We start from the raw sequence: 16481 nt of genomic DNA on the forward strand, positions 1-16481 counted from the left end.
ACACATAGTAATACTAAAAAAATTCATGAAAAGGGTGCTCAGAAAATGAACTCTACTGAGGTCCTAGGATCTCAAAATGTTAGCAACTGGGAAAATTTGTAAGAGAGATGAGTCCTCATACTCTTTTTTACATAATTCTACCTCATTCTGACACATCCTCACAGAAATAACATCCTTCATTACCTCTCCAAGCTGCATTCTCGGGATCTCTCTCCTCTAGCAAACTGACCTTAGAAACAGCCTCCAAAATCACTGTCATAAAGATTTAGAATCTAATGAAGTTCAATACAATCAGAGGGGGCCCTTGTCTTTTAATAGGGACCCAAAGTACTCTTCATTCAAACTGAAGTCCTGACCATGGTGTTCCAACTACAGGACTCTCAAGGGAGGTATCTGGGGTGGTGGGGCCCTGACATCATACCACCCATGCTTGGAACAACCTCAGTGGCAGCCAACATTTTTTGACTACTTACAAGGACCCAAGCTCTGCTTTGAAAGGAAGTCTGGTATGTGATTAAGAGGATGACCTCTAGATTTTCTGCTTCTAAGAAATTATTTCATCTCTCTGTGCCTTTGCTTCTTCATCTCTAAAATGGGAATAAGTGTAAAGCCCCAGGGTTACTGTGATGATTAAATAAATTAATGCCCATTAAATGCATAGCACAGTGCCAGTTACATAATAAGCACCAAAATGCAGCAGTTATTATTATAGATGCTGACTTGCACTAACCAGCATGTGTTAGGCAAGCACTAGATAATGAGCACTAGTCTCGTTCTATAGATAAAGAGGCTGAGGCACAGGGCTGAGCACACTGGTTCTAGTTAATCAGGTAATAAGTAGTGGAGTTGGGATTCTCACAGAACAGCCTGAGTGTAAAGCCCAATCCTGGCTATCAAGCTGCACTACATAGGCCTCCAGGTTCCAAGGCCTTTCAGGCAACAATCCTGGCTGCCAGCTGCCAGTCTAGGTTCAAGTCACAACAGGCTCACATCAAACACACAAAGTTATCTCTCTTCTCCCTATCTTGATATCTGCATCTTTAGAACAGACATAATATCTACCATAAAAGTTGGCCATGAAGATCAAATAACTTGTGTAAGGGGATTTTGAAAATTCTAAAATGCTCTCTCTTCAAATGTAAGGGACTATTATTGTCTACTGCAAGCTGAGCTAAAATGTGGCAGCTATGAGAAACAGGTCAAAAGAACCCAAGATCCACAGGTTTCGGAAGGTCACTTGTGCGTTGGTGGCTCCTCAGTTCATGGATATGATTGGCAAACCAAGAAACCAGGTCAAAGCTGAGTTCATAGGGTTTGAAGCCAGGTACCTGGCAGGGCATCCCACCCCAGGGAAGACCCTATGCTTCAGTCCTACTAGGATCCCTACCATGCAGCCTTCCCCAGGAGGTCATGAGATGGCAAGCCTCCATCCACCCCATAAGCCAGGAAGCCTGTCTTCCACCAGGCACTGTGAGGCTACCATTCAATTTCTCCTCAAAAATTCCTCCAAGGCTGCTCCCTCTAGACTGTAGAATCTGGAGTTCTCTGAGGAAGGCAGGACAGAAGGGGGATCTTTGCAACATCTTTAGGATTCCAGGGTTTTGGGCTCCACCACAGGCACTTTGTCAGCCCTCCTGTTTTTTCCTGTTTTATGACCAAGCAATCTTGAAGCTTATAAAGCACTGTGGGCCATTTCTGGTTAGTACTTTCCTGAGGAGCCTAAAAAGAATGCATACCAGGCCTTTAGAGATATTCACTACAACTTGTTGGGGACTGGTTGTTCTCCATGTGTTGCTTTTAAATTCCCAAGGGCAAATGACCCAAATGGTTAGAAGATACAAGCAAGCATTTTCAAATTACTGATTATTTTTTAATGGCAGCAAATTCATAGTCTAATCAAAATGATCTCTTTTAAAAATCATCACTTTCCTATCTTGTGATTTGATTGACAAAAGCCACCATCCTTCATCCCAGGATAAGAATAAACAAAGGACAAGGGGCAGCACTGAAAACACAGTATCTACTAGGTGATCCCATTCCATCCTCCACCTGCAGTCACCGCCCAAGTACCAAGCTGGCAAAGGTGATGAGGTCCAGGGATAATTATGCTGGCAGCTTCAGAGTTGCCTCTGGGAACCATCACACTGTCAGGCTGTTCATTGGCTGCCACACTGCCAGGCTTTTCTGAATGCTATTTCCTGTGCTCACAGCTTGATTTCACTACAATTTGCACATACTTTACCACTCATGAATAATGCCCCCATTCAAATGTGTCACAGGATACAGTATATTTTGAAACCACTTAATGGCAAAGGTGAGTGATTTGCCCAAGTTTGTATATATTTTCAGAATCCTATTTCCCACTGGTTTTCCAAATGCCACCTCTGGTTTCCAGTCTTTGCCTTATTGTCACAGTATTATCATTTAGCATGTATCAAGTATGCTCTGTGAGCCAGGCACTCTAGCAAATGAATAGAAACATAATGTTCCTGCCAAGTTGATTTATCATTTAAGCAGAGTGAGCAAAAGAAGAAACAAACAGTAGGAGAAGATGTACAACTCACACTGAGGTTAGACCATGGCAAAACTGGGCCAGATGTCTTTGCTGTGCAGCATCCTGATGCCTCCCACAGACAGCTGCTTCTCAGAGGGAGACTATTCTGGAGTGAGGTCTAAGGATTAATTTTTCCCACTAAATAAGGCTACCACTCTATTTGTAATATCCCCCTGAAATAGTGTCCTCGTCTTGCTTCAGGCAGCCTCACTGGTCAGTCATGACCCTAACTCAGAGCCTCTGTTTCCCTTCAATTTGTTACCCCCATCCTATCATTTAATCAGGGAAAAGAGCAGGTTTGAGAGAAAGAAATCTTTATCACATTTTTGTTGTTGTTGTTGTTAGAGCAGACTTTTTGTATGTCTGTGTCCCTACATCCAAAAATAATCCAGTGTGCCTTTTGTCATTTTTCTCCTTTATTGGCAATTGGCTAATTCAGTGGTGTTCTCTACCCTCATGGTCAAACATCTTAGTAGAACATGAGGAGTGAGGAGTCAGGAGGAAAGAAGCACCTGCCCCAGATCAGCAGCTTCTCTTAGATATCTCACCTTTGGTTAGCTCAACTGAACCATGTCAACCCACTTCCTGGACTATAGATGGTTCCAGGGCCTGGAAGCATCCTTTTTGCTTTGACAACCTCTCCTCTGTGCACTCGGCGGGGCTGAGACTGGAAATGCTCTGCACAGAGTCCCTGCAAGGAGAGGCAGTTGCTTCCAGAGAGTCGCTTCCCCCAACTCTCCTGGAAGCCTGAGAGTTTCATTTGCACCTGGTCTGAACACATTGCCAGACAGTTAAACCTGATTCTCTTTGAGCCTCTGATCACCTCAGCCTAGAACTGGTACCTCCAGTTAATCACAGAGAAGAAGCAAATGTGTGCATCCTCTGTGTTCATCCTTAAAGTTTGTAAATAGGTATAACAACCTATGAAAGAGAGACTATTGTTTTTAGACTATTATTAAACCAGATATTTCTTAAACTCCTGAGATTTAGAAAGTCTAGAAACTTCAAAAAATTACCCAGCTTGCAAGAAATGAGGACCAGATTAGTATCCAGTATGCCTGTCTCTCAGATCCAAACTCAACTACCTTTTAGAATCAAACTGATTGCAGAACACAGACTTCCTCTGCTAGAATGGGAAGTCATTATAATTCTTTGGTTCTCATTAAACATATTTTTACTTACTGACTTTATTTGGCCATGCTCTTCAACCAAAGCTGTTTCAACTCCTCATTAGATTACAAGAGTTCTCAAAGGTAAGGACCATTTTTCTGTTTTAAATCATTTTCTTCTTTGCTTAGCTTCACTAAGGTAATTCCCAATCTCCAACTGAATTAAAAAGTATTCCTAATTTGCTTAACCTGGTAGGGTATGGCTTGCAGTTTGTGAGCTAGAATTTTGTTCAATAATTTTTTTTCATAACATTTCCAAAAAGCCAGCTGAAGTTTCAACACAAATGCATCACTTCTGAAACCGAAGTGTATCCCTAATGATGCTTCTACTCTGACCACCAAAATCACACAGGGAGAGACTTCATTCCTTAGTGAAGGGGGCGGAAAGGAGGCCCCTGAAACTGGAATCAGTAGCAGAGCCCTGTGCCATCCCTGCTCTGGTCAGTAAAGGAGAAGTTTGCTGTGGACAAGCCTCTATCATTAACTTGTTCCCATGTTTCTTCTGACCAAAGCTTCATGATGTGCAGTGTTATCATCATTTTTTAAAACACATTTATGCTCATACCCATGCCTGTCCATCAACAATATGGCAGTCTTTATCTTAGAATTTACAACATAAATGTGTTAGTTCAAGGAATTTAGCAAAGGGCATAAAAATGCCCTCCAAAAATTAAAAAATGTTTAGTGTGTGTGTCTGCGTTGCATGCTAGGCAAGTACTATAACACAGAGATACATCCTCAGCCCCAAATGTGAATTTTGAAGACACACTTTAATATACTATATGTCGTAAGGCATAGAGCTAAAGGTCTTTATAATGTTAGGGTATAGTATAATGTTTTTAACATACCATCAACAAAGTCAAAGAAATTCAACACTACCATTATTAAGTATTGGTGAAAAGCTTAATTCCCTAAGGTGAATTAAAAGCTTAATTCACCTAAGTCATTTCACACTGATTATTTGGGTCTTCACTTATTTCTTACTCGGAAAAAAGAAATTCTTGTAAGATATTGTTTTAATTGAGAGAAAAAGATATTATTTCCAAAGAACAAGTCAAGTTTTTTTAAAAAAGAGGCAAAGTAAAGGTACATGTGAAACTAAAAAATCATTGTCCCAATTTGAAGTAGAATTTGTACGTCCTTATTGTCAAGGACCCAGAAGTATCTGCTCAATTGATCAAAAGAAAATCCCCTTAATGAGTGACCCCAAGCAAATCCCAACATGAGAATATTAACTAAAGTCCATCTTGACCACAGTTTCTGGGTACCATCTCCAGAAAAAAAATTCAAAGAATTTACACACCATCTGAATATATAACAGCAGGAAAATCATCAGTGCAAGGCAGATAAATCAACTATAAGTTTCATTGAAAAACAGAAAAATAATACAACAGAAGGTCCACATTCTCTTAGGTGTACAACTCATTAAACATCTTCTTGGGTATCACTGTAGCAGTAATCAATTTTCCTCAGCTGCATACACATTCTTCCAATATAATTCATATATACGAATTTATTTAAAAGCATAAAGACTTTTAAAAGACATATTTTAAAGTAAATTGTTCTCAATATCAAAATCTGCTTTTGTTAACTCAAAAGTTTTATGAGGTTTAATGTAGAGTTTTTAAAAATGTGTACCCCTTGATTTCTATCTCTGTCTTATTAGGTAGCTAGGATCTATCACAACAAAATTCTTGAATTAGAGGGTGATATTGTTTTCCAAAGGTATAGTGACAATATTTTGTTCTTCTTCACTCATCATGTAGTGGGAAGTGGAAAGGAAACAACCCTGACCTGAATATTCTTGCCATTTGTTACACATGATGAATCTTCATACAGAAGAATGGGAGGAATAGGTAATGAAACTATGTCTGACATGTTTCTAAGTTCTTCTAGAAATAGTTCCTCTATTTCATTAGCACAGTCTGATTAATGAATCGGTTTAGAGTTTGAGCCTAACTTTTTGTGTAAGATTTGATACCTCAGTTCAGATAATCGTTTTTCACTTTTAAAAACAAGCAAGAGGAAGACAATGTTTGGACCACTTACATGTGCTTTTCTTCTCTGGCCTACATTTTTTTAAAAACACATAAAGCATTTTGGTTGTGGCTATAAGTTCTCATTAACTTCATCATCAGAAAGTACTCATTAAATCTAATTGAGCCAGGTGCTTGGATTAGAAGTGGCACCCTGAAATTTCAAGTTGTAGAAAGCTTCTCATTGTACTTATAATGGAAAGATGACTGTGTCTACGAAGGGTTTAGCTTCACACATTTGAAAGTATGTTCAACCCCAAGGGATTTGTTTTGTGTGAGTCTCTAGATAGTAAGATGTAAGCTGAGAGTGGTGAAGGGGGGATGGTATATGCACTTGCTTGCAAACAGGTACTGGTGTCTATCACTAAAATATAGATATGCACATATCTATATTTCCCTGAAATAAGTCCCTATAATGAAGGCATGTCCCCCTAGAGAGTAACATATTTAATTAGAATGGATTTATGTACGGCTTGGCTCACCAGGATAGCCTCAAGAGATGAACGTCTTGTTATGGGAAAGCTCAAGAGGTGTAGCCGCCAATCTTCTTCCAGCAGACTCGGCACAAAATGAACTGTAAAGCACAGGATGTTCTGCCTGCAATAAAAATAGAGCTAGTCATAGGTTTCTGCCCATGTTTCAAGAATGAGTTCTTGGAACCCAAGAGGCCCACCTTTTGCCACAGCAGGTAAACATGCTTCTACAGTCAAAGTTGAAACCCTGAGAACCAACCCATTGGCCTCTTAGCTGCTATAATTTAGCAAGGAGGATGGGCCTCCCTTCTACCCAAATTCATACCATAATGGATTTCTAAATACAAACCTGTCAAATTTTTTAATTTCAAATATTTCATTCTTCATTTTATAACCCAAAAATTACTCTTGATAATTCCTTAAGTAGGCCCATTTTTTTTCATTAACCCTTCTAAAGAAAATAATTTTCTTTAAAATAAAATATTTACATGGTAGTTTTTTGCATAAAGAGAAAAAAGTAATGATTTTAAAGTTATGGTATTTTAACATACTTTAAATTAAAACTAAAATGATGCATATTAAAATTTTTTGTTATTAAAATCTTAAATAATTGAAAACCCAGAAATCTTATGTTGGTATAGCTCCTTTAAGTTGACCAAAAATAGTATAAATCTTTACAACTATTCTTTTGAGGAAGACATTATTATCACTCATATTCAGCCGACAAATTTGATTATCTTCTGCTAAATGTAAAAACTATGAAATGATTTGAGACCACGGATACAAATAATAAGAATTTTAACTTAAATTGGAGACTATCAACTGAAATGTGACAGAAAGTGCCTTTTATACATGCATCAATTTTATTGACTGCCTAGAAATTTCTAGTACAAAATTTATCTAATCATTACCAGTGTTCACCTTAAGGCGATCCCATAGTCATATAAGAAGTAATAGCCTGAGGTCTGGGGGTCACCCCTCTTGTCCAACATGTATAACCCATGTGTAAGTCAGCTTCCCATCACTGTGATAAAGTATCTGAGATAATCAACTTAATAAGGAAAAAGGTTTATTTTGGCTCATGGTTTTAGAGTTTTCAATCCATAATCACTGATCCTTTGGACCCGTGGCAACACAGTACAACAGAAGCATGTGGTAGGGGAGGTCTGTTCACTTCATGGCAGCTGGGCAGCAGAGAAAGAAAGAGGAAGGGGCCAAGGTCCTGATATTCCTCGCAAGGGCATAGCCCTAGTGACCTAACTTCCTCCCACTAGGCCTCACCTCTAAAGGTTTCATCATTTCCCAATAGTGTCAAAGGCAGGAGAGTAAACCTTCAAAACATAGATCTTTGGGGGTTGTTCAAGATCCAAACTATAACAACCTATAATACCCCCTTTTAACCAACCACTTTACTTAAAACATTCATATCGAAGTTTGCCAAAATGATTTTAGTGCCCTATTGTGCTTATATACTAGGCTATCTTGGTGACCATTAGCAGTTCTGGTAAGGTTTTAGGAAAGAGCTTTATCAGAAAGCTTTCTAAATAAACGGAAGATTATTTAGAAGAACTGAATCAAAAAGAAACTTTCCAAGGTTTAGCAAAAAGGCACAGGCAAAGAACACAGGCTGAAATAATGACTAGGCAGCTCAAAAGAAGGAAAAAGAGTAGCAAATGCCATCCCTGGGTTCATTATGCCTCTTGAACTGCTGGGAGTGAAGTTAATTTTTAAATGCTTTGAGGTGATTAAGAAGCAGGGCATCACTCTAAATGTAAATAAGTCCCGTTTTCATTTCCTTGAAGCTGACTCTGATTGGGGCAGTCACCAGCTACTTAGCCTGCTGATAAATTTGAGATCTGTAGTTTAGTTCATAATTAACCCTGTCTTCTTATGAAGCCCAAGCTTAGCAAACTCATTTGTAAATACAAGCACACCCAGAGACCTTGTTCTTGACAGGTTCACTGGGGAAAAGTTGGTTTGTCACAGAAAGCCATATTAAGATCTGAAAGGCTTGTTGTATTGATGATGGATTGCTGACCAAATATTTGGCTGAAGGTGGTGTCATTTCCTTCAACCAACAAATCTGAAAAGTAATTTGAGAGAACATCCTAGCAATTGAATTTTTGGTCCCGTTTCTGATAACAAGATTTCTGTTCCTTCAACTTACAGCTTCTGGAAAGAACCCAATGAATTATTTATTTCCCTCTCGCTCACTCTCCCTGCGTAGGCTGTATTCATTCCTCTATCTTATCGTAATAAGCCAGGTCACCCCTGAACTGAACTTAAATCACGACTGCTTGGCATTGCCTGCTTTATGGGTCTGGATGGCCTACTTTATATTGTTTGTACTTCACTGAAGTCAGTGTGCTGGTGTAAGATTGTATAACTGCTTTACCCCGGGAACCCTCATAAAAATGAGAGGGTTGGCTCATAAAACTATCCCACTGTGCAAAACTGTAAATAGCTTCCTCAGAGGCAGGACGAATCCAACGCTGCAAAAAGTGCATACCCTTGGTGCCAGAGAACAAAACTGCCCCCTCCAGAGTTTGTGCCTCCATAATCCGGTGGATCCTGCTTGTCCTGGGAATTGAAATGCCAATTGTTCTATCCATGTTTTGCAACTCAACACCATTTCCTCACTCCTATTTCCCTTCTGTTTCCGCTTTGCCACTGTTTGCAGACATGGGAAACAGGCCAGAGGGCTCAGATGAGGACAAGGCCCCCGCTGAGCACAGTCATGTTGACAGGCCAAGTGACAATCTCTCATCGTCCTCACTGTGTTTACATGAGGGATTAAATAAATAAACAGTCTATGGACAGCTGCTGTTTTTGCTATCTGTTTTCAGGATTCAGGATGGTGTTCTAAAACAACTAACTGACCTTAATATGTTGAGCAGAAGTGAAGTTGGAGATTATTGAGATGTCTACATTGTTTGCAATACTTCTATTACCAGCACACTGGGACACGTTTTTTATCTTCTTCACACAGACACTAAGAGCAACCAGCACCTCAATTTGAAAAGTTTTCTCCCCAGGCTGTTTTCTTGGGAAGCAGCAAAGGAGTAGTAGAACCAGAGGCAGCTTCACAGCCATGATGAAACAGGAGAAAGGCTGCACTGGGGAAGACCTACCTGGTAAAGCCGGCTCTTCCATTCACAGGTAGCATGAAGTTGAGCCCCAGGCTAATTGCAAAGTACACTTCACCTTTCCAAAAGCAACCAGACCCCAGGGAAGAGCTGCTAGAAAGGCAGGGTAGCCCATAGCAGTGGTTCTCAAAGTGGGGTCAATTATCATCATCTGGGAATGTGTTAGAAATGCAAATTCTCAGGCTTATGAATAAGAGAAGTTGAACCTAGAAATGAATGTTTTAAAATGCTCTCCAGGAAATTTTGATGTGGCTAAAGTTTGCAAACCATTCCTAGAGAGCATAGAGCAAGACTGAAGTCTATCATCAAACCACTTTGATTTAGTTAATGTATTTCACATATTGAACCCTAGCATAGGACCTACCGATAGAAAATATTCCATAACTATTAGTTATAATTGCTTTCGTTCTTTTGGAATGGAAACACTAGGATTGGAACAAAGTATATGGTCCCCTTATCCATGGGAGACACATTCCAAGATGCTCAGTGGATCCTGAAGCACGGACAGTATAAACATTACTTACACTAACATTTTTCCTATATATCTATGATAAAGTTTTATTATATAAATTAGGCATAGTAAAAGGTTAACAATAATAAAAGACAATAAAATAGAACAATTATAATAATATACTGCAATAAAAGTTAAGTGAATGTGTGCTTTCTCTCGCTCTCTCTCATCTCATTATACTACTTGTTTTCATATTGTAGTTGATTCAGGTAACTGAAACCACAGAAAGTTGATAGAGATATGGGGTGACTACTGTGTGTGCTCAATAAATGAAGTACACAAATGAACCCATGCACACACTTCAGGACTATAGGTGATTAGCCTATGTTGAGAAGGAAAATGATAATGACAATACATGACTATACTACTGCTTTTCAGAGAACAAATTAGAAAAATGAATGTATTCTTCTCTGAGACCCTGTGACCATCAATGCATTCAACAAATGGAACAGGTAAAAAGAGGTGGAGGTAAGAAGAAAGAAGAAGGAATGAAAAGGGTAGGAACTGAAATTAGTTGCTTTTCTGCATCAGTTTTTAAATGGAGACAGTAGCTCTGAGTGTTTATTTCTCCAAGTAGTCTATGCTAGAGCTGTGAAATCCATGAGCTCTTCAAGGAGCTTTAGTTCCTTTTTTGCTGTCCTCCCTTCAGTTTAAAGCAACTTTTATTCTGATGAGAAACGACTTTCAGTTCCCCCTAATTCTGATGCTTGCTGTGGAGGAGTGCTTGAATACAGTACTTGAGGAAGCTTTTGAGACTGCCAGATGATGGGCTTAAGAGGTGGGACCAGGGGCTATAGAAGCAGGGGCTCGGATAAAATCTACTCATGAGACTATTCAAAACATCTCATCATCATGGATCACAGGAGACATCTCATCACGGGATCATAAGGAGTGACTGATCATAACTTCAGAAAGCGGTCATCGTGCCCACCCCAGGTTTGAAGTTAAATCAAGTGAGAAGAAAACTGCTAGCTAGAAATCTCTGAAATAAATAAATAAAGCAAAATCTTAAAATTCTACTTCCTTCATTTGCTCTGAAAAAAATCTTCAATGTGTTGATAAACTGAGACAGGAATTTTTCTTGACATGAAGCCATAACCAACTACCAAACTCAAACCAAGAATAACGGAGACTACCAAGCTGATAGTGTATTTTCTCTGCTAGAAACAACAACCAAATTCTTGAGAGGCAGCTGCAGAATGTTAGAAGGAAGATCTCAAAAATGAACTGTTTGGCAGTTCTCACTTTTCTCCCAAAATCAGTTTCATCAAGGAACAACAGACCAGAGCTATTATTTGATATTAATTGTGATGTAAGAACACTTCTTGGAAGTCAGAGGCATACCCTCTGAAAGAAGGTCAATGGACTGGCTCAAGGCCGGAAGCAACAGAGCTCCCTGCCTTCAATAGTACATTTGTGGCTGTCACACTTGTAACCACCATTCCATTTGCCCAAACCCCAGCCCAAGTCTGGTTTCTTCAAATGAAGTAACATTACAGCTATGATCTATTCTGATCAGACTTTCTTCATTAAAGCATTGCGTTAGTCAGCTTTCCATCATTCTGACAAAATGCCTGAGAAAATCACCTTAGAAAAGGAAAGATTTATCTTTGGCACATGCAGTCCATGGTTGACTGGCTCCCTTGCTTTGAAGCTGTGGTGAGGCAGAGCATCATGTCAACAGGGCATGGAGCTGGGAAGCAAAGAGAGGAAGGGGCCGGGGACAAGATACAACCTTCAAAGTCATGCCCCCAGTGACCTACTTCTTCCAACTGGGCTACACCTCCTACTAACCCATTCAGCTATGAAATTATCAATAGATTAATCCACTAATGAGATCAGAGTTATCACAATCCAATCACTTCCCAAAAGCTCCACCCCTGAACATTTCTGCATTAGGGACTAAGCCTTCATTCAACACAGGAGCCCTTGGGAGACATGCTAGATTCAAAGCATAACAGGATGTGACTGTGAGTCAGGATATTAACTACCTTCAAGTTAGTTAATTTTAAGCCCATATAATAAATGCAGGATGTTATTTATCCTCAGGAGGAAGATGTCTTACTGATTTCCTACCTCTGGCCACCACCATTTTCCAGTGTCTGCAACAATTCAACTAAACATCTCTTTGGTGCAAGAGGTTTCCACTCTTCTCCCTTGACCATCATTTGTCTTCATCTGATGCCAAGGAGTAATTTATATCACTTCAGCCTTCCCACCCACAATCTAAGACCATTTTTTAGCTAGGAAGGAAACTCCAACCAAGAAATTTTCATGTCCCTATGAAACCATAGCATCAGCTGATGCTGATGGTATTCAATAAATGGTTGGTTGGCTGATCAATCTTCAGACATAATTCTACTGAATAAAAACTCTTCTTTCTGTGTTTGTTTTTGTTTTTGTTGTTGTTATTGTTGTTTTGGTAGAGGGAATTGAATGCAGGGGTGCTTGAACCACAGTTCTTTCCTAAATCATTTTCATTCTTACCACCAACTTACCTGTTTCTGGTCTTTATTCTTCTCTATGCTGAATCATCAGGCCTGTTCTACATAGAAAACCATCCCCTGCTGGTCCACAAGAGCTATCAGAGGAAGTGCAATGAGAACAGGAGGACTGACCAATTTCTCTTCTAAAAGTTATCATGTAATAACAGGAAAGCGAACATGTTAAAACCAAAAAGGACAAATAAATGGGTAAATGCACACAAAAGTAATAAGAACCTATGTTCAACCTGGAAATTCAGCCATCTTTGACAAAAATCTTTTTACCAGACCTCCTGGCACAATACATTTGTTTCCTTTTGTTCTCCTCCTCCTTTTACAATTGACCAAAGGCCCAGAAAGTAGATATCATTTACTATCCTAAAGTAGGAATCGTGAAAGTGATCAACTCATTTCCCAAATATCTCAATTTAGAATTTTTGCAGAACCATATTTTCATATCTGGCAAGAATAAATCAGCAATGAAGCTTATTTGCAAAGAGGCAGAATCAAGCTTAAGAAATTCCTCTACCTTTTTCTCATGGCCTTTTGAGGAAATATTGTTTAATATCTCTTGCTAAATGAAACATTACAGGTCCACCATAAGAACCCCCATCTCTGAGAAAAGAGCATCAAACAATAAAAGCATCAAGACAGCAACCTATGGCTGTATAGGTAGTGATCAAAAACAGGCTCCCGAGTCAAAGAGACATGCTGAAAAGTTGGCTCCACTGATCAGGGTATGACTTCACTTCTCCTACCCTCGATTTCCTAACTGGAAAATCAAATAAGTGCATAAAGAACACACAAGAATTCCAGTCACCTAGTGAGGATTTGTATGTGATATGCTACCACTGCAATTTTACAAAGAACTTGTACTTAAGCTGTCCCATCTGATCTTGACAGCATCAACCTGAGGTAGGTGAGGCAAATATTATTAATACCTTCATTTTAAAAATTAAAATAAAAATTGGATCATACTGGTAAACTGAACTGCATTCAATCACTTAGTACAGGCCAGAGCTGGCACTTAAATCCAGCGTCTCTGGCTAAAATATTACAAATATTCTTTGTATTAATAGAAAGTTCTTTTATAATTAATAAAAAGTTGTCTCATTTGATTATAACAGCAATTACCTGAAATATTGATATAATTTATTAATAATGTCTGTGGGGCAGACACTATATTTTTACACTTTGACAAATGGGAAAACAAGTTAGGGAGCAAAGACTTGAAGGAAGACACAATGGGTCAGCGTGAGGGCAGCAACTAAAACCAAGTCCACAGGCTCTTATTCTAGTTATCTTTTCACTAAACCAGCTGATGCTTCTAAAAGAAGAAACAAACTCTTCCTTAAACTAAACCAAAGAATCTCAATGAGTTACCCCTGCTGAAAAACTTTCAAAAATTAACTGTTTTCAAAGTGCAGAAGTTGCTTTCTGCAAATCATTTCAAGAGCAGTTAACCTTTTAGAACTTTTTACAGGACAGTTTAAAACAAAGTTAGGGAAAGATAAGATACCTAATATAAATACATTGCCCAAGATTCCACCTAATCTCTGGCTCTCACTTTGCAGGCTCTGTAGTTGAGGGTGGAGGTGTGGGGAGATACACAGAGCAAGGGAGGGCCACCTGTGTCTACTCCCTTGAAGCCACCTGGGCTGGGGGAGTGCATGGGTCAGTGAGCCTAGTTGAGGGCCTCCCCTGTGGGGCCTCCTGTTTTCTCTGGAAAGGCCTCCAGTTCAGGTGCCTCCGGAAAGTCATTTCCAGACAGGAAGGGGGCTGTTGTTCACTGGACAAGGCCCAGGGAGAGGAGACTGCGGAGCTATGGGAGGCTCATAATTTTGTAACCAGCAAATTTTGTAATCAGTGGGAACACTTGCATTTTAAGGTATGTCTAGTTTGTGCAATTATGTAAATACATTATGCAGCTCTCCCTAGATTTAATACAGCTGTGAGAGAACAGATACTAAACCTGTCTGATTACACTCACTTGGATTATTTATGTGTTTAGTTGGAGAATTGGGGGGTGGGGGATGGGGGTGCTTTTTTCAATTTAAGTATATCATAATTTGGACTCTTTCTTTTCTGCTCCATTTTCTGAAACTTAGAGTGAAGTGAATGGGACTTCCATATTATCATCCAGTTTTACAAAAATTTTGTACAGAATGATGATCCCTAACTAGAGTTACTTCAGTGAGACAAGCAAAAGCTAAAAGGCAAGTGAATGATTTGACAATACTGGGGAAGGGAGAGGCACACAACTTCAGGAAGGATGGGGGACAAGTGGGTCATCGTGCACAGTCAAGGGGAATCAGATCAGCTGGTCTTGGCCACTATGAAGATTAATAACTTATAGATTTATTACTCTTTGATACATTTGCATAAGTGCTCCCTAAAGCAGCTTTTGGAGCTACTGGAAGATTGTGGAAGCTTCAGGAGGTCGGGTCTAGTAGAAGGAAGTTAGGTCATTAGGGGTGCCCTTGAAAGGGATATTGGAGTCCTCTCTGTTTCTCTTTCCCTTCCCACTGCTATGAATTGAATTGTTTCCTCCATCATATCTTCCCACTACGATGTATTGCTCAATGCAGGACTAAAAGCAATGAAGCCAACTAACTCTGACACCATGTGCCAAAATAAACCTTTCCTTCTATTGAATTGTATATCTCAGGCATTTTGTCACAATAATAAAAAACTGACTAACAACTCTTTCACTTTTTAAGTGACTGTGGTAAAATATCAAAATGAAGTTAACATAGATAATAATAAAAATGATCTTTACAATCATTTTGTAACAACAGTTACTGGTTCTTCAAAAAAATCTTGAATAGAGCCTCATTCTTTGTTTTCCAAAAGTATCAGAACTAGGATTTTTGTTAAATTACAATAACAATTCACCTGTGGTGAAGATACCCTTTTGTTTTATATATAAGTTCTCAACTGATTTTCTGATTTAGTCCATAAATTCTGAGACTGAGTATAATACAAAGAAAAAAGGGAAAATCTTACCTGGAAGTCTGGTGGAGGAGGGTTTTCCAGAGGCAGCAGAGGTAGGAAGTGGGCCTAGCTGTGTTGGGGCCATAGTCAAGATGTCTGTCTAGTACAGAGAGTCTATAGTATGAATGCTGGATTGGGGTAATTTGGGAACTGAATGGTGGAGAGAATTAAGAACAAGAATTAAGAACAACTGCCTTTATGTCTGAAAACATTCTTGTAAGTTTTTTTTTTTCATCTCTAATCTCCCAATGACAAAATAAGCTCAAAAAGGTGAGGGATTTGCTCAAGGTCATGCAAAATCTGTAGGGTAAGACTAAGGCATGATCCCAGACCTAAATTATGTTCTCTTTTTGACTTTGATAAAAGCTGTTGGATAGAATAAAATCAATATTCACTTAAATGAAATAATATATTCAACAGATCCTCATTGATATGAGGATGAAAAACTAAAGGTCAACTCTGAAGGGGGCTCCAGGTCTTGTAAACTGAAAAGCAGTGAAATGTCAACCCCTGATATAGTCAACTGAGACCAAAATAAATCCCAGGGTCTTGAGGATGCAGGAAAGGGTGTCCCAACCTGGAGTCAGGAACAGAGATTTCTAGAGTAGGGTAATGTTCAAGGCATCCTAGAGGAACAGTGACTGTCCAGTTACATGGTGAGAAGACAGAGGATACAATCTGTAAAAAGTAGCAAGCAAGCTAAACTTAAAAGAATAGGATATTACTGGATCTCAGGGTACCTGAAGAAAAAGGATGAGGAATGAGGTTGGAAAGAGAGGCAGATCCACATGGTGCAGATCCTTGTGTGCACACTAACGATTTTATCCTAAAGGTACAGAGAACACTTTGAAATCTTTAAAGCAAGAAAAATTTCTAGAAAAGAGTTCACCTGTTCCCAGCCCATAGAAAAAATATATATTAGAGGAGATGACGATGATTAGCCTGATTTGAGTATGACACACCTCATACCTATATCTAATTAAATTGTATTGTGCCACATAAAGTATTAGGTATCAGTATTTTTTAAAAAAAATAAAAATTATAAAAACCAGGAAATTTACATGATCACATTTGTATTTTAGAATGATCCCTCTGCCCCCAGGGTAGAAAATAGA

The 16481-nt window shown here is 39.1% G+C and overlaps 1 long non-coding RNA gene across 1 annotated transcript in view; it reads right to left on the minus strand.

Annotated features, from left to right (window-relative positions):
• The window catches only part of LOC306642163, a 59167-nt gene extending 43655 nt beyond the window's left edge, over window positions 1-15512 (minus strand). Inside the window, exons 1-3 of the long non-coding RNA XR_013758411.1 lie at window positions 15379-15512; window positions 12388-12470; window positions 6242-6356 (exon numbers count right to left, since the gene is read on the minus strand). This is a non-coding gene — a long non-coding RNA (uncharacterized lncRNA). The remainder of the gene's footprint in view (window positions 1-6241; window positions 6357-12387; window positions 12471-15378) is intronic.
• Between the last annotated feature and the right edge of the window lie 969 nt (window positions 15513-16481).

The sequence above is a fragment of the Sciurus vulgaris genome (assembly GCF_902686455.1).
Source record: "Sciurus vulgaris genome assembly, chromosome: 12".
NCBI classification, from domain to species: Eukaryota; Metazoa; Chordata; class Mammalia; order Rodentia; family Sciuridae; genus Sciurus; species Sciurus vulgaris.